The following is a 22,037-nucleotide window of genomic DNA, read 5'->3' as shown; positions in this document are numbered from 1 at the left end:
GTTTATTGTCTCTAATGTATCAGAGGTTCAAATAAATCTGTCTGCCTTTAAATCTGCAAATATGAGTGATGCTCTGTCACTGTAGTAACTTTTACCGATGTAGAAAATCCTTTTGTTATTTTGGAGAATCGATTCCATCAGCATGGAAATTAATAGCTCTGCCTCACTTTTCTCAGGCTTAAATTTCAATTTTGATCCATCTAGATGGGTTACCTTATATCAGTTTTGTTATTACTACAAAATTCATTTTGAAAAATCACATTATCATGCCGAGCATCCTGGGAAGATTCCAGATATACATTTAAATTTAAAAGGAAGAACTCCTTCTGTTGAAAACCTTTCATATTTAAATCCTCTTAGTTCAAACAGGGGAGAGAGACAATGATTGATTGATTGATTGATTGATTGAGGAAGTCCCACTAAATCACACTTGAAAAAGAGGCTTCAACGCCTTTTCAGGAGGCCGCCAATGACACTCAAAAATGCTGGGCACCACGTTGCCGATCACCTCTTCCCCTCAACCTGAAAGGTGTCAAACCAGCTGAAACTGGTCTCTCCGGCACAAAATAATTATAATCATTATAATAATAACGATGGCATTTGTTAAACGCTTACCACGTGCCAAACAAAAACCAAACATCCACTTACTGCCCTACCGTACAGCTAATCAGCAGGAAGTTATTTTTAGGAGTCTCTAACAATTGGCTCAAGAAACTACCAAGAACGTCAGAGTTCATTCTTACCTGTCTTCCAGAGTTTTTGAGAAAAGTCAAAAGTGGTTTTCGTCCTCTTTCAGAATTCAAATTTGTTGTTGTTGTTGTTGTTGTTGGGAAAAATCACAACACTGCCACATTTCAACTCACTGCTGGGAACTATCTTAGAAAATTGGACAAAAGCCTTATTTTCTATATATTTCCATGATTAAACCCTTTCTACATTCAGAATTCATTGAGAAAGTAAGCCTAGTTTAATTTCAAACACCCTAAAATGTACCTCAGTAGTAAAGTGGGCACGCACTGACACACACAGATTCAACGAGAGAATATTTATCCTGTTAGATATTGGGGAAAGAAGACACAACATGCAAATTCAGCTCAAATTATATTCAGATGAGCGGGATGAAAAAGAAAGTTGCTTAGTAGCACTTTCTCCAACAGTTACTGCATACTAATAACTGGAAGTGGCTGTTGGAATGTCAGGATAATCATTATTCATATTTCAGTAATTTTCCATGGTAGCAAAATCCTGTAGCTGATAATTATGGAACATGAAGAGGAGGAAGTGTTGGTGGGAAAAAAAAAAGAGCTGGCTTAGCATTACCCACTCATTTTTACTTAATTTACGAACTATTTTATATGCTTGGAGAAACAATGAAGCCCAGAGTTTGAAATCCAAGGGCAAAAGGTTTGTTAGAAAAACACAAGCTAAGCATGTTTTAAGGAGAAAAATGGCTGATGACAGCATGGCCTAGTGGAAATGGATTGGGGCTGGGAATCAGGAGACCTGGGTCCTAGTCCCATTGGACTGATATACGGTCCCGGTCCTTTCTGGGGCTAACAGCTCTTGCCTCTCCCCACCTCACGGGGATGTTATGAGGCCAAGACGAGATAAGAGCTGTGAAACAACAAAAATGAGCTCTAAAAATTCAAAGGGCTGTGATCCCAGCTCTGCCACTTGTCAGCTGTGTGACTCTGGGCAAGTCACTTAACTTCTCTGTGCCTCAGTTACCTCATCTGTAAAATGGGGATTAACTGTGAGCCTCACGTGGGACGACCTGATCACCCTGTATCTACCCCGGCGCTTAGAACAGTACTCTGCACATAGTAAGCGCTTAACAAATACCAAACTATTTATTATTATTATTATTCCATTTCTCTTGGCACATAGTAAATGCTTAGGAAATACCATTATAAACTGGTACTGTTTGACCATTGGTTCTACAGGGCCAGGTCAGAGGCTTGGGAACAATCCAATGTCTGAATCTGACGCTGAGCCATAGAAATAAAACAAATATTTTAAGCAGTCACCCCCTAGTTCTTCTTCAGAGCTCACTACCGAGACCTAACATTGTTATATTCATCCGATTGCCAGATATTTCATTCTCCCCCTTCTTCCTATTGAGTTTTCCCATCCGTCTATCTGGAGAGCATCAGGCCAGATTCCAGGCAAAATGGTCATATGACTGTACCCAAGAGGCAGCAATCAATCTCCAGACTCCCGGACCGACGAGGAGGTCTGTACAACGAAGTGATCTCATATCAGGGATGCCCTGATTTCCATGACCTCAGTTTAATAATTTCAAGATCTCTCAATCTGAACTGTATGAAGTAGTTGTTGAAGTTCCTTATACTAGGATGGAAACAGAGCATACAATGTCTCCTCAAAATACTCAGGGTCTCCTGCCAGTTCACTCTCTTTTATTAACGGCTACTCCATTTCTCAGCAGTTCTAATGTTCAGAGAAGACTGTGAGAACTTTAATCTCCACTGGGTGACTATATCTATCCAAGGAGAGTGCAAATTTAAGCACGTAGTACAGTGCTCTCGGTGACTACGCAATAAATACAACTGAAGGTTTTCAAATGAGACAATCCACTTCCTTAATATTATTCCTTTAGAGCATTTCCTATTTCCCTATAATCCAATCTTATTCGAGAAGAATCTTTTCCTAAATGATCTCTACCCATAATTGTAAAGGCCTAAACCACTGAACTACTACTTTCAGTATTATTGATTTGTAGGCCAAATGAAATTTAGCATGTTTTCAGTAGACCAAGGGATGAACGGGAGAAATTCTTGAATAGTGTAGGCCCACTGAGACCTGAGTGAAAATGAGGGCTTTCCTCAGTCATAATTCTGGTACAAAGTCCATCGAGATGGATCCATGGGAGACCCTGCTCTGGGGAACACAGCCGAGATTGAAACTGACTTGTCAGGCTGTTCCATCTCTGTGGATATCAAGAGAAGCACTGTGGCCTAGTGGAGAGAGAGCACGGGCCTGGGAGTCAGACGGACCTGGGTTCTAATCCCAGCTCCGCCACTTGTCTGCTGCGTGACACTGGGCAAGTCGCTTAACTTCTCTGGGCCTCAGTTAATTTATCTGTAAAATGGGGATTAAGATGGTGAGGTCCATGTGGGACAGGGACTGAGTCCAACCTGATTAAGCTTGCATCTAGCCCAGCACTTAGTACACTGCCTGGCACATAGTCAGGGCTTAACAAATACCATTCAGAAAAAATATCAAGAGGATGCTCTGTGACTAGTTTTTTGACATTATTCTCTCGACCATGAGAGAGGGGACGGCTCAATGCAACCCATCACCATTAACAAAAAAACCCCACAAAACCCTTTTGTGTGTGAGTCCTGTTGAAGATGGGAAATCTATACAGAATTCCTATGTAAAGGGACAGTCAAAACATTAGTTGCTCAGTTCCTGTACAGGCAACACCTCTCTGCAGTAGCTCTGGGGGGGGGGGGGGGGCTGAGCAGCTGTTACGATGAATTAACACCCTCTTCACCCCACAGGGGGAGGAGGACCAAAATAGGTAACCTTAACAAATGGCCTAGCGTAGACAAACTAGGTTCACTGGAAGTCCATGACTGAGCAACCTTCACCTGGCAATGCTATGAATTTTTTTAATGGTATTTGTTAAGCGCTTACTATGCTCCAGGTACTGTTCTAAGCACTGGGGAAGATACAAAATAATTAGGTCGGGCACAGTTCCTGCCCTTCATGGGGCCCACGGTCTTCATTCCCATTTCTCAGATGGGACACCTGAGGCACAGAGTAAGGGAAGTGACTTTCCCAAGGTCACAGAGCAGACAAATGGCAGAGTCGGGATCAGAACCCAGGTCCTCCTGACTTCCAGACTTGTGTCCGATCTACCAGGCCATACTGCTTCTCTATGATAAAACTGAATGGCAATTTACCCAACAAAAAGAAAAAAAATGCCAACAAGGCAATAGGATGATGAAGCATCCATACTATTCATCACATGAAGAAAGTGGCAGCTGTTTCAAAGTGGACTAACTTGACATGGAACCAACACCACATTGAAACAAGACCTTCTGCTGAAAGACAATAAAGACTCGGGGCAAACACACCTTCTTCTGGCATTATTGGCCTCCTCTGAACATAGACTCGTAGGCACTCTTTTCTAGACAGACTTCCCCATACTGCCCACAGACATTATCGAGTGTCCCATGAAGATATTCCTTACCTCAAGAAATCAGCAGTGTATATACCCAAAGAAGAAATATGGTTGAATATGTGGGGGGTTTGCTGCATGTGTGTGTTGGAGGAGTTGGGAGGGGGGCAAAAGAAGGACAGAGAAGGAGATAGAGAGACAGAGAGAAGTATGAAAGCTTTTGTTTACAGACCTCTAAATCCCAGTGTCGAAACTAAAATTGGACTTAATTTGAGTTGGATTATAGATTCCCAAATGTCTGATTATTCAATTTCATACTTATTGGTCTAGCTACTTTGGTGAGCACCACTTATAATGACCCTTTCCCCATTGTACCCGTGTTGCGTTAGTTAATAGCATAAAATGATCAGAAGTTCGGTGGATACTGAAAACATAGGTCTCAGGGGAAATCTGGCTTGGAATTAACTTGGGTATATTTGTGTCTGTTTATCAGGGGATTAAGGAATACTTATTTTCTGGAAATGCCCCCCAATAAATGTGTTCTCCTTCTTTGCCTCTTCAGTTTAGAAGCAGTAGAAAAGCTAGTAGTCACCAGTTTTGTAATCCTAGTTTTCTCCGAGGAACACAAATAACTTGAACGTGTTCGTTTCAATAAGGGTCTCTACTGAGCCGAAAATTAGCATCTGAAGGTTTTTGAAACTCGATTTAATAGGCCGGTGCTAATGTCATATTGGCTGCATTTTAGTATTTATTTTAGAGACCGCTGCAATTTGAAGCATCTCTTCTATTTCCTCTTTCTTCTCTCTGAAGTCTTTTGTTCCCACAGGCACATTCGCAATGGGCTATCATTTCTGCTTCCTCTGCCTGTGACTGCAGGAATGTTTAAGTACAGAAAGCAGGGTTCACTCATTCTGAACTTACCATGCATGTACTTTGTATTTTCGTCGACTGAAATTTAGTAAAGAACGATTTAGACTAATGGACACGCACTAACATTGTAACTAGTGTATGCTGGTTTATATCATGCACTCTTCAGATATACGCATCTATATGTAGATAAATATAGACGTGTGAAATGAAGAGAGACAATGGGGGAAACCGAAAGAGTACTGTTCAATCTATATGCATGGAATTAAGACACTAAGAGGTTCTATTTCAAAATTTCAACCTGTGAATAAATTAGCAAAAGCATCTTACAGTATGACCAGAAAAAACCCAAGAAATTTACCTTTAACAATTCTGAGGGAAGCTTTGCGGCTTGTCTTATATCTGACGCTAGTAGTAATTTTTTTCTCAACTCTTGTCCCGTGGTGGAAAACACACGTGCTTGCAGATTGAAATGGAACATTTTTCACAATCCTAATTGCCAAGTCTTTGCAAAAACGCAAAAACAGGAGTATCGCCACTTTTTTCCTTCATGGAGGTGACTGAGACTTGCAAAACCTCTGAAGTTGTCTGCTGAAAAAGCAAAAAGACATAAACATATTAATATGTTAGACATGATATATTCAGTTTCCCACATTCAGTGCATATACCTTGCTTCCCAGTTGTAATTATTCCTTTTAACAATATAGAATTAACTTATTCAAAGCATATATTATTTTTGCTCCGACACATTGATGACTATGGATATTTTAATATTCTTGAAAAGTGAGTGATTGACACATCAATTTAAAAAATCCTTCTGCTAAATCTCTCTATCTTTACGCTATTTGAAATGCGAATAACTGTTGATATTTTATATCGAATGAAGCGTTGAATCCTTTCTGAATATCTCAATGTCTGAACGGGAGAAAAATTCCTGGAGTTCAAGGTCCTTTACATTTGACTCTAGTTTTAACGAACAATTGTAAAAAGCGTATACGGCTGGACGGCTCCCTAACTAGTTGGAATAATTCAGTCGATCATATTTATTGAGCGCTCACTGGGTGAAGAGCACTGTACTAACTGCTCGATTATTTCAGTAGAACTAACTGTCAGATTAACCAGTTGAGAAGAATAAGAGAAGTTTTTTTTTTAACCACAGTGGTCCCTGGGCATCCTTCTTGGATGGGATACCAGTTCCTAGCACCTTGCCACTCTCCTACTACGATCCAGCCCGCGCACTTTGCTCCTCTAGTGCTAACCTTCTTCTCCCTGTACCTCAATCTCACCCATCTCGCCACCGGCCTCTTGCCCTCATCCCGCCTCGGGTCCGGAATGCCCTCCCGCCTCGTATCTGACGGACACTTACTCTCTCCCTGCTTCAGAGCCTGAAAAACTGTTTTAGAAGTTGGTCAGCAGCCCCAGTTGAGTCATCAGAACTTTACCCAAGGTGGCTGGTTTTGGGGGAGGCAAGGGGAAGGGTGATCTCCCGAGACGCAACGAAAGAAAGAAGCACGGGCCTGGGAGCCAAAAGGGCCTGGATTCTAATCCTAGCTCTGCCACTTAACTGCTGTGTGACCTTGGGCATGTTACTTAACCTCTCGGTACCTCAGTGATCTCATCTGTAAAATGGGGGCTCCAAAAGACTGGAGGGTCCAGGTGGAAAAAATGAACTGTGTCCAACCACGTCAGCTTGTATCTCCCCAAGCACTTAGAACGGTACCTGGCACATAGTAAGCGCTTAAGGAAAAACCATAAAAAAGAGAGACATGTAGGACTACCTTTGCATATAATGAGATGTTCAACCCCTTGATTCTGTTTATTGCTACTGTTCTTGTCTGTCCATCTCCCCTGATTAGACCGTAAGCCCGTCAAAGGGCGGGGGCTGTCTCTATCTGTTACCGATTTGTACATTCCAAGCGCTTAGTACAGTGCTCTGCACCCAGTAAGCGCTCAATAAGTACTATTGAATGTATGAATGAGTGAATGAATATAATGATCATGTCCATCTCTAGTCAAAGACCTCGGGAAACGCCTTGAGCGGAGACGCAAGTCACAGACCGAACGCTCCGCTCAGTGCGGTATTGGAGCTTGCTGGATTGTGAAGTCAATCAAGCCGGCAGTGGTATTTATTGAGCACTTGCTGTGTGCAGAGCACTCAACTACGTGCTTGGGAGAGTACACTACAACAGAGGGGGGAGACGTATTCCCTACCCACAAGGAGCTTACAGTTCGGAAGGAGAGGCAGACAATGAGATAGATAAATTTCAGATATGTATATAACAGTGCTGCAGGGCGTGGGGTGAATCCCAAGTGCTCAAAGGGTACAGCTCTAAGGGCAGGTGACACAGGAGGGAGAGCGAGTTGGGGACTGGGGGCTTTAACTGGTTCAGTCCTCTTTTGAAAGGCAACCATGCTTAGGAGGTGTGGGTGGAAGGACATCTCCTGTTTGAGGAACAAATAGGAGTCTGGGACAGGAATCTGGAACCTCGTCGGCCCCCAGGGATGAAATCCCTGGTTCTGGGGTAGTCGGCCACTCCTCCCACCTGAGCGGGAGTCCCTCTGGACTGGAAGCTCGTTCTGGGCAGGGAACACAACTCTGTTACACCGTGGTCTCCCAAGCACTTTGTAGAGTACTCTGCGCACAGTAAATGCTCAATAAATACCACTGATCGATTGAGTCCAAGTAGGGGAAAGGCTCGCCTTGGCCCCACCCCTCCGATTCAGACCAGGACCTGTGAGGCCAACTCAGGAGTTCAGTCCTATGGCCCAGGAAAAGCCCTACTCCCACAGCATAACCATCCCGGCCTGCTCCACTCATTAATCAGGTATACCTTATGTGCCAGCCACGTACAAAGCCCGAGAGTCGACAGAAGGTCATCAGGTCGGACCCGGTCCCCGTCCCACATGGGGCTCACGATTGGCCGGCTCCCCGCAGCCTGCTTTTCACGACGGTTCACGGTCCAGATAGGAGGGAGACTAAGTACTTCATACCCGTTTTACAGATGAGGCAACGGAGCCAAAGAAGAATGAAGAGAATTGCCCAGATCCTTGGACTCCCAGAACCGTGCCCTTTCCACGAGACCATACTGCCTTTTGAAGAGCCCAACGTGGCTGCATCCTCTTCCCCTCTGAAAGGAAATTCCCTTTAGGGACCTTCAACTCCCCAGGAAATGAGATTTCAACTCAAAGGCATTACCGTATGCCAAGGAAGTGAGGGTAAAATAGAGTTTCAGAAAGTAGGAGATATAACACCCTAAACTATCAATGGTCAGAACCTCAATATTTTTTTCCCTTAGTCACTGATGATTGGCTAATAATACTCCCTCTACCCCTGCTGAGGGTTTTGGGGCGTATTTAAAAGGTAATGTGACAGTGAACAATTTCAGTGGACACAACCCGGCATTTTTAGGAGAATCATATTTCAGACAAGGACTTTCATATTTCTGTGCTCCTGAGGGCAACAACTTGTGAAAACAGGATTAACAGCAGTTTTCTTAAAGTGCATCCAAAATGATTGTGCTGAACAGTCACAGAACCATTAACATAAAATTATAATGGCGGTGCTCTTTCACAGCATTTTAACTACTTTATTGAATCACAAGGAAAGTCACAGTCTTTCCCAGCACATTGTGTGGTCATATTTGAAAACTTAGGACCATGAACACAGATAAAATAGGCAATTATTTATTGGAATGTCACTTACTGGGGCTCTGTAGAGGGCATAGAGATATGAAATTAGTCTGAAGTTAATTCATTTTGCAATTATTTCAATTTATGGAATCATACTTTTGGGGACTTTGTACAGTCTTCCCTTCCCCCTTCAAATGGAGAAAAATTAAGAAAGCCTCCAGTAAATATTTCCGGTATTTTTAAAACAGTACATCTCAGGTTTTAATGTTGAGAAAATAGCCACAAAGAAAAGTAGCCTAATTTGATCTCTCCTTCTGGCAGAAAAGGAGTATTTTTAGCAGCAGATAAAGTTGAAAGCTTTTATTTAATGAAGCACAAATATCCATATTGGACTTAAGCAAATGAGGTGTTTACTGGATAAAGCCAGGCACTTACTCCATCGTTATTTTCCATAACAAAAGGCAACATACTTCTGTGCTGAAATATTCTTTTGACCACAGGGAGCTAATCTGTTGTGATTTATACTGCTTTCATTTGGTTGTTTTTAAAATTCAGGTTCTCTGGGCTGCTTCGGTTGCTTTTATGCAGAAGATATTACACCATGACAAGATGCATACTGTAATCAACAGAATAGGAAATTTGAAATAAAAACATTAATATTTAAATAGCACCGCAAATATATCAGATGGAAAAATAAAGCCTGATTAGTGTCATGTAGAGTTCACTGAACATTACCTATTTAAGGTGCCTTTTTTGACACCACATTCTACATTCCTCTAGCCCTACTCATGACTGGGTCCAGACAAAGAAGCGCTTAGGCAGGGGTCAAGGGGCAGATTGGAGCAGGCAGGATCATCTCGACTCTTCATGTTTCCATTTCTCTGTCGTGGGACCTCAATCTCCTTCTAAATGGAACACAGGTAGAAACCCCCAAGGGTTAATAAGGATATCAAAGGAGGTCACCTATTGTAATAATGATGATAGTAATAAGGATGATAACTGTGGTATTTGGAAAGTGCTTACTATGTGCCAGGCACTGTACTAAGTACTGGGTGGAAACGAGAATATCAGGTTGGATACGGTCCCTGTCCCACATGAGGCTCACAGTCTCACTTCCCATTTTACAGATGAGCTAACTGAGGCACAGAGAAGGTAAGGACTTGCCCACGGTCACAGAACATTGTAGTCTGTTATAAGCTTAGTAGTAGTCACAGTAGTCATTGTTAAGTGCTCACCGTGTGCCAAGCACTGGGTACAAGATGATCAGGTCAGACATCCTCCCTGCCCTATATGGGGCTCACAGTCTAAAGGGAAGAGAGAACAAGTATTGGAAGCAGCAGGGCTTAGTGGAAGGACACGGGCCCGGGAGTCAAAGGACCTCGGTTCTAATCCCATGTTTAGGATTTTGACCACACACCTTTCAGTTGTTCACTTGAAATGCAACTAGTTGTGGGATATTTAGCCCATCCCGCTGCACAGGCTTGATCCTCAGATACTCTGCCACAGCCCTGCTGAATATATTCCCGATGACTCCACCCTCCTCACAGACAAGGGAAGGGAAGCAATGAGGCCTAGCGGAAACATCACGTTTTTGGGAGTCGGTCGATCTGATTTCTAAGGGTGGCTTTGCCATTTGTCTGCTGTGTGACCTTTGGCAAGTCACTTGACTTCTCTGTGCCAGTTGCCTCATCTGTTCCCCCTCCCCTTATCAGACTGTGAGCAAGGGGCTGTGTCCTACCTGATTAGCTTTTATCTACCCGAGCTCAGTACAGTGTTTGGAGCATAGTCTATTCTCAATGAATGCCATTAATTATATTACGGTTAATATTATTATTATTAATAATAATAGCGTATTTGTTAAGCGCTTACTAGGTGCAGAGCACTGTTCTAAGCGCTGGGGTAGATACAGGGTCATCAGGTTGTCCCACGTGAGGTTCACAGTTAATCCCCATTTTACAGATGAGGTAAATGAGGCACAGAGAAGTTAAGTGACTTGCCCACAGTCACACAGCTGACAAGTGGCAGAGCTGGGATTCGAACCCATGATCTCTGACTCCCGAGCCCGCGCCCTTTCCACTGAGCCAAGCTGCATCAGGAAAATAGAGCACTGAGGAAAATATACAATGCAATTAATCTGCCTGGAATAATTAGGAATTTACGCTATAACCACTCTCCGTCATCTGTAATCATAAAGCCTATGAAACTGCCTCATGAAATAAATGATTGTCCAGTAACATCATTATTTTCTTTTCAGTTTCTTTTGTGTCATGAATTATTTTACCAGTGCTAATCAAGTCCAACTTTTCCAAGGCAACTACTACTTCAAAGATCTTGGGCTTTGTTTTTGAAGGGGTTAACGGTGGTTTCCTCAGAGGCGTATTTTGAGTCGCCAGTAAATACTACATCATCCCAAGATTGCACTCGTCTGAAGCTACAGCCGTCTGTCACGTAGCTTATCGCAACTGATATTTCTTATTTTCTTGCAGCTCATTAGACGCATTTTAAAGAGGAGCTTTGAAAGACACCATTTCAAATACTATAAGCAAAGTACTAAGTACTAAATTAAAACTTTTTAGCAACGAATTCTTGGAGGAGGCTTATTTCTTAAAACCATTGCTCTAAGAGTCACTTGTGACAAGGGCCATCAGACAAGACAGAGATTCAATTGGACATCTTTCCAAAGAATCGTATTCTCAACTAAATTATGAGGAGATGAGCCTCTTCAGAATATTCATAGGTTGCACTTTGAGTGCTTAAGCACAACCGGGATAGTGACCAAGAAAGCACAACATTTTTTATAAATACAAGAAAAAATAGGTAGTTTGTAATTTATTGCAGGCCCAATTCCTATTCGATACCATGGCTGAAATGTATACGTAAGTATCTGCTAATTAGAATGTAACCTCCTCCTGGGCAGGTCCCATGTTTTCTCTTTCTGTTGTTACTTTCCCTAGCACTTAGAAACAGCGTACAGCAACCGAGACCTGTCGGCTGTATATCCACTTGGGCAAGTCACCCTCCTCCTTAGACTGTGAGTCCCACATGGGACGGGGATCGAGTCAGATCTGATTTCATTGTACCTGGGACAGTGTTTGGCGCAATGGGACAAATACCATTATCACTATATTCTTTTATTGGCTTTTTAAATCCCTCCTGTCTTTTGTCTTACTCTTATCACAACTTAGATCTGCTATCTCCCTCATTCTGCTGCAAACTGGAGACAGAGAATGTGTCTTCTATATTTGTATATTTCTGGTTTAAGTGTCAACTACAGAGCAGGAACCCAGTAAGTGCTCAGGAAATCCCGCTACTGCAGCCAGACATGGTAGCAATCATGTGATTCTCCAGTTGCAGTTCAGTGTTACCTCAGTGTTAGGAGGGAACATGGGCAGCGAAAAGACTTTTCTTCCCTCCTAAGGGGGCCGTAACCTTTCGTCTTCCAAGGGTAGAAAGAGCCTAAAGTGCCCACACGGTAGCCAAACTGCAGGGCGTAAAACACTGGCATTTTCAGTGTGTCCAAATATTTGTGTTTCAACGTCTGGTGGACAGAAAACAAAATTGGGAGTAAGGAGGTCTAAGCCCTTGTTCCGGCTTCACTCCTGATTCACTGTGTATCTCAGGACTCTGGGAAGATAAATACGATATGTTTGTATACCACTTTTGAGTGTCTGTCAGGAAGACACTATGTAAACATTAGGGTGCTATATCCCTACCTTTCCATTCCTTCTAAAACAAAATTTTTATTTTACTTGGACATAACCCCAGAGAAGCAGCAGAAAAGTCTTCCATATCATCTTTACCCTTCTACTATGTCCTTTTGGAATCCATCAGTGGGATCTGAGCGCTTACTGTGTTCAGAGTACTGTACTAAGCGCTTGGGAGAGTGCCACAGAACAGAGTTGGTAGAAACAATCTCTGCCCACAACCAGCTTACAGTCTTACGACCTGCTTATTGAGCCTTCATTTTGCCTCTCTGACCGTTGATCCTTTGCTCACGTCCTCCCTCCTTGTCTGGAACTCCCTCTCCCTTCATAGCCGACAGACCACCACTCTCCTTACCGTCAAAAACTCCAAAGCCCGCTTAAAATCTTATCTCCTCCCCGAAGCCTTCCCTCACTAACCTCTCATCCCCCCTCGACAATATTCACCCTTGCTTTTGCATCACCTATGCGCTTGGGTTTATACCCCATAAGCACTTTAATAATCACCTCACCCCACCACACTTATACTCTGATACTTCCCCTACCTGTAATTTATTCTAATGCTTATTTCCCCTCCCTGGACCCAACCCAGACTGTAAACTCCTTGTGGGCAGGGATAATAATAATAATAATGTTGGTATTTGTTAAGCGCTTACTATGTGCAGAGCACTGTTTTCATTCACTCAATAGTATTTATTGAGCACTTACTATGTGCAGAGCACTGGACTAAGCGCTTGGAATGGACAAATCGGTAACAGACAGAGACAGTCCCTGCCCTCTGATGGGCTTACAGTCTAATCGGGGGACTGTTAATCACTGTTCTAAGCGCTGGGGTAGATACAGGGTAATCGGGTTGTCCCACGTGAGGCTCACAGTCTTAATCCCCATTTTACAGATGAGGTAACTGAGGCACAGAGAAGTTAGGTGACTTGCCCACAGGGATCATTGCGACCAACTCTGTTGAACTGGACTCTCCCAAGTCCTCGCACAGTGGTCTGAAACAGTAACTGCTGAACAAATACCACTGACTGATTGATTTGTGTGACTCCGGCACTTCCTAGATGACAACCTTAAAGACTATTAATGGTCCTGGAAACTGCTGATATGGAAGACTTTTCCAAGGAACAGGCATATCTAACTATCCATCTATCTAGATATATATATATATATATTTACATATGAAGATAAATATGGCTATGTATATTCTGACTCCAGCTTCCACAGTTGCATCCTCAGGCATGGCAGCTTACACTGCGCTGGTTGGAACCCACACACAGATATATTTAAACGATCCGTTCATGTTAAGCAGTCTACTGTAATACAATGAGGGCCATGCAAAGTTTGGGAAAGGATGTCACTCGGGCAAAGTAGATGTGCAAAATCAGCCCTATTCATCCTTCAGTGCCGTCATCCAGCACCCAAAACCGCCTTCGGTTCCTACCACAGAGTGAACTCCGTTTCCATCTCTTTCTATCGTTACCCTTTTCAGTGGACTAATAGATACTCATTTGCTTGCAGCAAATTTGCTCAGTCACCCAACTGTCACTGATTCCCATAAAAACGACACCAAAAGGGAATAGAAAGGAGATGCAGAGGCTATTGAATTGAATTTAGTCCCAGTACCTGATTAGACTCCTATCTGATTTTCATTAAGCTATTGTGTAGCATTCCTGCAGAAATTGGACTATGTTCAAACCCCAAGTGAACATTAATCACCCATATTATTTTCTCAGTTGAATAGCATAGCTAGTCATTCCTCAGAAAGCGTCGGAGAATTTTAAAAATAAATCCTATTTTCACTCTTCACTACCTGGGCCTGCGCAGCCCAAGTGAAGGGGAGTGAGGAGCAATTATCTGAGAAATTTGTGCCCCAAAGGGAGAGCCCAACCAGATAATTCCAGATAAAAATTCCATGCCGGGGACTAAATCATTCACTGGGCTTTCTACTTGGAGCCAATCTACCAATCAACCGGATGATTAGTTTTAAACTCTTCTTGGGAAGGGACCTATAATTTTATTTTTTTCTTCTCAAGTGCTTAGTACAGTGCTCTGTACGTTTTTAATGGTATTTTTTAAGAGCTTACTACGTGCCAGGCCTGTTCTAAGCACTGAGGTCGAAAGAGGATTGTCAGGTTGGACAGTCTGTTTCACTAGGGCTCACAGTCTTAATCCCCATTCTACAGATGAGGGAACTGAGGACCAGAGAAGTGAAGGGAGTTGCCCAACATCACACAGAAGACAAGTGGCGGAGCCGGGATGAGAACTCAGGTCCTTCTGACTCCCGCGTCCATGCTCTATCCACTGGACCACACTGCTTCTTTTAGTATATACTCCATAAATAGTGTACTTCCTCACTTGGGATGGGTAAAGTTTGTTTGGGGCAAGTGTATAGTGTTGTTCTACTTGGAAATGGACATTTTTGTCCAGAATATGCCCAAGGGCCCACTTAGGTTAGAATCTGTTCCTCTCTGCATCTTCTCCGCTCCTTCCTCCCATCTCCCCCTCCATTTATCCTCATCTTCTGTATCCATATTAACCACTGCTCTCCAGCTTGCTTTCTTTGTTCCTACCGAGTCTCCTCGCTCACACTGTTCAATCAAAAAGTTTCAATTACCTTGGAACTCCCTTCCCCGACCAACCTAATCTGACAGACCACACCTCTCACCCTTCAAAATCTTCCTACAACCTCCATCTCTTCCAACAAGACTCCCCAGGTTATATCGACCCATCAGCCTTCTTTAGTACTTACATATTTATTTTACCTCCCCCTCAGAACTTAGGTAGACTATGACTGATCGATTGAATAATCAATTCATTTACTCTGATAACACGGTTCGTGAATATTTTCATGTGGCTATTTTTTAGTTTATGTCAGTGAGCACGCTCCTTGTGGGTGGGAAATGGGTCTCACGCTTCTGCTCTATTTTTCCAAGCACTTAGTACAGTTTACTACAACTTGGGGCTGCTCAAAAAGTATCTTTACTAAGTCCACTGCTTCTTCTCCACAAGGCCAAAAGGGCCTGTCAGTCAATCATATTTATTGAGCACTTACTGTGTGCAGAGCACGGTTCTAAGCGCTGGAGTATAAGCGCTGGTTCTAAGCGCTGGAGTATATTGTTTATACAACAATAAACAGACACATTCCCTGCCCAAAGTGAGCTTAAGGGGAAAAAAAAAAAAGATGGGTACCAGCTTATTCTAAATAAATCAATCCAACTACCAAGTACTTATTGATCACTCACTGTGTGCGGAGCCCCCTACGAAACACTTGGGAAAGTACAATAGAATATGCTTAGTGAAGTGCATCATCCACAGTAATTGCTTAGCAAATACCATAATTAATATAGTTGGTAGACACCATCCCTATACGCAAGGATTTTAGAGTCTAGAGAGGGAGAAAGACATTAAAATGAATTACAGATTGGGGAAACGGCAGAGAGTAAGGGCATTAATATGTACAGAAGTGCCCTGGGGCTGAGAAGGGGGTTACTATCAAGTGCTTAAGGGACAAAGACTCGAGGGCCTAGGTGACGCAGAGGAGAAGGTTTTTACACCACTGTGTTGAGAACAAGGCTGAGGATGATTAAGAAATAGAGCTTGAGGATTTTGCTTGGAAGGTTCATTTGTCATGGCTGAGAGAAGGCAAAGCTCGCGTGGCTACAGCTCCCATCTCCTCCAAGAAGCTCTTCCCAAAGCCTCAATCATTTCCCCACTGTGAGATGTCCTTAGCTGCAGCTCCTTGTGGGCCAGGATCGTGTCTTCCAATTCTATGGTAACGGACCCTTTCAAACACTTAGTACAGCGTTCTGCAGATGGTAAGTGCTCAATAAATACCACTGATTCACGGATTTGACTGCAGTAACGGTATTTAGCGAGTGTCCAATGGGTGCAATATCCTCAACTGAGTCCTTGGGAGTTGCAGGGGTCTTTTCTCCAAGTCGACTGACTACACTATGCAGAGTGGGATAGGCTTTGAAGGCCTGTTGACTCTCAGTGGCCTGGTGTTCTGTTTGCCCTGTCGGTCCCAGGGTGAGTTGCAGTGCGAGAATGGTTGACAGATGGCAGGATGCCCATATGGTGGGCTCAAATGAAAAAAAACTAAACAAGAAAGGCAAAGAAAATCTGTAAAGTCAAAATGAAGCCATGGACAGCAGCAGAAGCAGGCTGAAGTACAGAAATTAGACATGGGGTGACTCAGAACAGCAGCTTAGGGAAGATCCTGAGACAAAAATGAAGGAGCAAAATATCCCGGGGCACCATGAAAGTAGCAGGTTCAATAGTGTAAACTTTGCGGGCAGATAATGTAAAATTGCCTATTGATCCCAAATCAACCCTACCAGGCACACTCATCCCTACGCTGAAATCCCTCCATTTGTTCAAACCCAAATGACAAAGTACTTTTATCTTTCTCCCTATCTGAGCATTTCGATAGAGCTAAATAACATTAGGCTTAGTTTGCACCAGTGAGATCATTACTGTGCCGATCCTTCATTTTTCTTGAATAACATCATTAGACTTAATAACGCTTGCCAACAGGATCCTTCTGACTTCTGCTGGACTGGCTTCAACTCATTTCATTTTTTTTAATTGCTCTTATCTCTTATTTTCTGCCTTAATTAAAATTTTCCATTGATTCCAATTAAGCTGGGGAGGCGCAAAATCGGTGAAAATCATAGAATTAATTTTTGGAAGAGTGAGCTTTCTCAAGAGCTGGGGTAACTCCAGAACCAGCCAAGCATCGTCAGGGGAAACCATTAAGATTCTAAACCACAGTTTTCTTCCACACTTGTTCCAGTGGCACGGACGGCAACTCTCTGAAAGTTAAAATGGCAGAATATTTTATGCTCAGAAACATACCAAACTCCTCAGAGATCTCTGACTAGCTTATTTATTTATTAAGCGCTAAAAGCTATTTGGGCTTCAAGTCATTTTCTCATAACTTACAATTCTTAATTTGTTGATTAGTGCTTGCAGCTATATTACTTGGCTCGCAACTTTAATGTCTCAAGGAACAACTTTGGTAATTTAAACATTCCTGTTTACACATCTTTAAAAACCCAGCAGTCGGTAGGTTCCCTTGAAGATTTAAGGTGTCATAACTTGAATCCAGAATTGTAGGTAGGTAACAAGTAATTTTAGTGAAATAATTATTCCCTTCCGAGATAAAGGTGGAGCAAGACGAAAAAGAGCTTGACTCGACTGGTAATTGCGAAGAATGAATGGAATGAATAAATGCATTACTAAATAGATGAAGCTGGAATAAACAAACACAAATTCCCCCTCTCCTCCCTTTCCTATCTTTCCACTCTTTTTACTTCTCTTTGTTTCTGATGAACACTTATCAGTATTGATATCATTGCTTTTTTGAGTATTTTTCTCTATTCATTTTAAGACACTTCCTCTTTTGACTAGTTGGGGCCACCCCCCCGCCCCCATAATTGGCATCTGGGGTAATCTGATTATGCAGATAAGGAAAGATAATCTGATTATGCAGATAAGGAAAGGCCCGCAAATCTTGTTGAGTTGCTTTATGCGCATGGTGAGAAGAATAGTGCTAAATATCTGGCAGAACTGACAGTAAATTTCATTTGTTTTTGCCAGCCTGTTTTTTCAGCTGGTAGCTCATTTCTCTTCTGTAGGCTTACCTTTTAGTTTAATATTGGTATTTCAGCAACTAGAGTTCAATTTATGGCAAGAGAGAGGTCATAAATACCCGACAGTAAACGCAGAGCGAAACTGGAAGCCTGATCAAAATTATTCAGGAATTTCTCAGGCTTATCCCCATACTGGTGTTTTCCACCTCAAGATCCTCTGCATGAAAACCAGATTCGGAACTGTCAAATTACTGAGGAATAAGGCAAGGCTGGGGCAGCTTTCCCATACTTGTCGGGTACATAACTAGTTGTGGGCACGCGCATCATTTCACAAATGTTTTCTTCTCTGGTGGGTTAATGAGACCAATCCATAATGTCCTCATACGCAGCCCCACGAGAATGGATTGAGCCTAGGTTGAATAAAAGCACTCTCCTGGGAATAGACGAAGGGATCATTTTTCCATATCTACCAACTCTATTAATAATTAGGGTATTGTTAAGCACTCACTACATGTCAAGCATTGTACTAAGCGCTGGGGAAGATAAGAGAGAATCAAGTTGGACACAGTCCCCGTCTCACATGGGCTCATATTCTAAATAGGAGGCAGAAAGGGACTGAATCCCCATTTTACGGATGAGATGACTGAGCTCAGGGAAGTTAAGTGACTTGCTCAAGGTCACACAGCAGGTAAGTGGTGGATCCGGGATTACCACCCTGGTCCTCTGACTCACAGGCCCGCGCTCTTTCCAATATGCATTCTTCTTTCTCCCAAGCACTTAGTAAAGTGCTCTGCGTAGAGTAAGCACTCAGGAAATACTATTGATTCCAAAGTCAAAGGGATAAATAATAATAAGGACAACATGATCATTATGTGCCAAGTCCTTGGATAGATAGGAGTAAATCGGACCAGATATAGTCTTAAAGAGAAGGAGACCGGGTGTTTTATCTCCGTTTTGCAAATGAGGAAATTTCAGCACAGAGGGGGTAAGTGATCTGCCCTAGGTCAGAGAGCAGGCAAGTTGGGGTGCTGGGATCACAACCCGGGCTTCCCGAATTCCAATCCTAACTTTCGCTATGGGGACCCTGGTTCAGCCAAGGGTCAGAGAAACAAGGGACTGATCTCTGAAGGTGCCCCGTTCCAGGTACTTTCTTTCCTGCACCACACCAAATCCCTTTCTCTCTGACTCCCCTTAAGTTTCCCCACAAAATCCACCCCACCCCCCCAGCCCTAAAATCTGCTTGTTTCAACTCAGTGACTTATGATTATTTGAGGCACAGAACTGTGTTCATCTCAAAAACCTTTTTAAAGCTGTTAACATTCTTCAATTGCAATTTCTTTTCCACTGTTTGGTTCCTTTGCTTCTTACTGGAACACAATAGAAATTACTCTGCAGCAGTATTTTCTTAGTTCTTTTATTTACCTGGTTGGCAACTTGACTTTCAAAGATATAGACTCTCCACCACCTGGCCACTGGAGTCTGTTGAGACTCATAACATATAACTCTTACCAAACACACTCATAGAAGTATCAAATATGTGCTTTGTTCATTTTTCAAAAGAAGATTAGATTTCTCCAGCATCTAAAGATATCTAAAGAATACTGTCCAAAATGATTAGAAATTTTTAAGTAACATCTATTAGCAAAACGACTAGGCCTAGTGGAAAGACTCTGGATGTGGAAATCAGAGGATCTGAGTTCTAATCTCAGCTCTGCCACATGCCTGCTGTGGGACCTCAAGCAAGTCACCTAACTTCTCTGTGTCTCAGTTGCTGCCTCTGTAAAATGGGGATTTGATATCGGTCTCCTTCCCACTTAGACTATGAGCCTCACGTGGGACAGGGATTACGTCTGACCCGATGATCTCGTATCCACCCCAGTGCTTGGTATAGTGTTTGGCACGTAGTAAGCACTCAACAAAACCATTAGCAATAATTGCATGAACAACTTGAAAATGTGTATCATCAGCAGGATTGACCAGAATTCTAAAGGACATTCAAATGCCATTTTCACCAAAGCAGAGTTACAGATTTTAATTCGGAATATATTTTTGCCATGAGAGAAACCTTTTGATTTGAACTATTCTCATATTCGTTGGCTTCCAAAGTCAATTTGAAATGTTGGGACCAACTTACACTCCACTGTCCAACTCTAATTAGGATGGATTGATAAAAAGAAGGAAAGAGAAGGGAAAAAGGAATCCATTTACTAGCAGGGAGAAATAGGAGTTATTAAGCATCTTGGTACTGGATCCTATCTGTAGAGAGCATTTAACAGTGGCCTATTCAAAACAGAGTTCCTAGTACGATGTTACCAGGTATTAACCCGTGTGGTGGGTTGATATTATAATTTCTTTACAATTACTACACCCCAGGTGGCTCCTGTCCCTTTAATATCTCCCTCCCCTCTTTTTTTATGTATGTTAAGCCTTTAATAATAATAATAATAATGATGGTGGTATTTGTTAAGCGCTTATTATGTGCAAAGCACTGTTCTTGGGGGGATAGAAAGTGATCAGGTTGTCCCACGTGGGGCTCACAGTTTTAATCCCCATTTTCCAGATGAGGTAACTGAGGCACAGAGAAGTTAAGTGACTTGCCCAAAGTCACACAGCTGGCAAGCATCAGAGCCGGGATTAGGACCCATGACCTCTGACTCCCAAGCCCAGGCTCTTTCCACTGAGCCACACTGCTTCTCCCATGTAATTTACTATGTGCCAGGTTCCGTCCTAAGCACTGGGGGAGATACAGGGTAATCAGGTTGGACACAGTCCCTGTACCACAGCTCCGCCTCTTGTCTGCCGTGTGACCTTGGGCAAGTCACTTCACTTCTCTGTTCCTCAGTCACCTCGTCTGTAAAACGGGAACTGAGACTGTGAGCCCGACTTGGACCGGGGACTGTGTCCAACCCGATTTGCTTGTAGCCAGCCCACTGCTTAGTACAGTGCCTGGCACATGGAAAGCGCTGAACAAATTCCACAGTTATCACTATTACTATTAATAATAATGTTGGCATTTGTTAAGCGCTTACTATGTGCAAAGCACTGTTCTAAGCGCTGGGAGGGATACAAGGCGATCGGGTTGTCCCGCGTGGGGCTCACAGTCTTCATCCCCGTTTTCCAGATGAGGTCACTGAGGCACCGAGAAGTGACTTGCCCAGAGTCACGCAGCTGACAAGGGGCGGAGGTGGGATTCGAACCCACGACCTCTGACTCCCAAGCCCGGGCTCTTTCCACTGAGCCACGCTGCTTCTCATCATCACTATTATTTTACAGGTGAGGAAACTAAGGCACCGAGAAGTGAAGTGACTTGTCCCACGTCGCACTGTGGAACGATAATCTGGACGGCGCCAAGGGCAACTCTGTGATTCTGCCTGCTGTAGCTTGGAGATAGCGGGCGATTCCAGGGTGAACGAAATATTCTAACGGCCCAAACAACTCTCATCTTTCCACCCCAACCATTAGGCGGGAAGTTGGTGTTGTTCTAGGAATGACCAGTGTCCTTCTAATGTCGTTGCCTTCATTGCAAAGAGTTTTGCTCTTGGAGACCTCCCTGTCAAACCCAAGGACATCAGCTGTTCCGGTTATTCCACTCTTGGAAACCAGAGTTGGACCAAAAAGAGCAGAAAACCACTCTCGGCTTCGCATCTTGTAGTTCGTTGGTAAAATGCTAATAAAAGTCTAGTGGGTTTTGCCACAGTCACTAAGCTTATTCAAGAAAGATCTCAAATTATAATTAAATGAAGGGGATGCGCTTATCCTGTGTAAATATTCTAATTGGTTCATAAATGCGTAATGTTGTTAATTAATGTGTGATCCCTGGTAATTTTGAAATATGCACTGCTGCCTCCCGAGACCCCCTTGTAAATGGATTGTTGCAACCCCAAAGACGTGCCGTTAACACTTTTCTGGAGAGAAAATTCAACACGTTTCTCGACCGGAAGGTCTTCTTCTGCTGCTTAAATACAGTACTAGAAGTTGGGGGGAGTGAGATTTTAAGTGGCGAGGTAGGGCCGGCTAATACATCTTGGTGATCACTTTGGGGCCAAAGGGCTATCAATCAATCGGTAGTATTTATCGAACACTTACTGTACGTAGAAC

At 43.0% G+C, this 22,037-nt stretch overlaps 1 long non-coding RNA gene across 5 annotated transcripts in view; it reads right to left on the bottom strand.

Moving 5' to 3' along the window:
* LOC103168400 overlaps window positions 1-22,037 on the bottom strand; it is a 348,055-nt gene that overhangs the window by 90,649 nt on the left and 235,369 nt on the right. For all 5 annotated transcript variants that reach the window (XR_485418.3, XR_003764394.2, XR_485419.3 and 2 more), the window contains one exon: window positions 5,376-5,605. This is a non-coding gene — a long non-coding RNA (uncharacterized LOC103168400). The remainder of the gene's footprint in view (window positions 1-5,375; window positions 5,606-22,037) is intronic.

Source organism: Ornithorhynchus anatinus, chromosome 14, assembly GCF_004115215.2.
Source record: "Ornithorhynchus anatinus isolate Pmale09 chromosome 14, mOrnAna1.pri.v4, whole genome shotgun sequence".
Taxonomy (NCBI): domain Eukaryota; kingdom Metazoa; phylum Chordata; class Mammalia; order Monotremata; family Ornithorhynchidae; genus Ornithorhynchus; species Ornithorhynchus anatinus.
This window is presented reverse-complemented; position numbering and strand designations above follow the sequence as displayed.